This window comes from Montipora foliosa, chromosome 7, assembly GCF_036669935.1.
Source record: "Montipora foliosa isolate CH-2021 chromosome 7, ASM3666993v2, whole genome shotgun sequence".
Classification (NCBI taxonomy): Eukaryota; Metazoa; Cnidaria; class Anthozoa; order Scleractinia; family Acroporidae; genus Montipora; species Montipora foliosa.
The window spans coordinates 30339518-30340227 of record NC_090875.1 but is presented as its reverse complement, the minus strand read 5'-3'; positions in this window follow the sequence as shown (position 1 = coordinate 30340227).

Genomic DNA, 710 nt, shown 5'->3' with positions numbered 1-710 from the left:
TTATCTTTGAGAAATATTTTATGAAAGCAATAGAAAACGTTTTTCCCGTGTTTGCATAGCCTGATATAAACACGGAAAACGTTTTTATCATGCCTTTGGGCCTCCCTATGCACTATAACCTTGAGCAACCTTTGCGTTCTTTCAGAACTAACCCATCAGCAGTAGACTCACATTTACATCCTTTACATCAATTTGCTTCCATTGTTTTTGCTATTTTTGTCTTCGTCAGACAATAACTTTATTCTATTTGGCCATTCTAAACAGTGCTTGAAAGCTCAAGAACACGTGGCGTTCTAAAAATAGAAAGATACGCGCAAAGGTTAACTCTCAGGGGTTGTATGGGAGAGGCAAGCTCTCATTGATGGCCTCCTGTTTTTATCTGTGGGTTGACCTTGACCACGCAGTCTCCTTTCACACCAACTGACTACGATGCCGTCTTTGAAATAACCACGCAATATGACACTGAATTCAAATAATTTTCATCGGGATGTAGATATAGTCCGAGGGGACTCATAAAGACTCAAAGAAAATATGCTAAAAAAAGCGAGAAGCAGGCGTAAAATAAGGTTGTGGCGACGAGGGAACGGATGCAGCTTTCAGTATTCACGTCTGCACACACTTCGAGCAGAGGAATCGTGAATACGCGAGCCTCTGTGGGGGAATGAGGTCTGAGCAGGACTGAGCTACAAAGCAAGACGGAAAACGGGTTG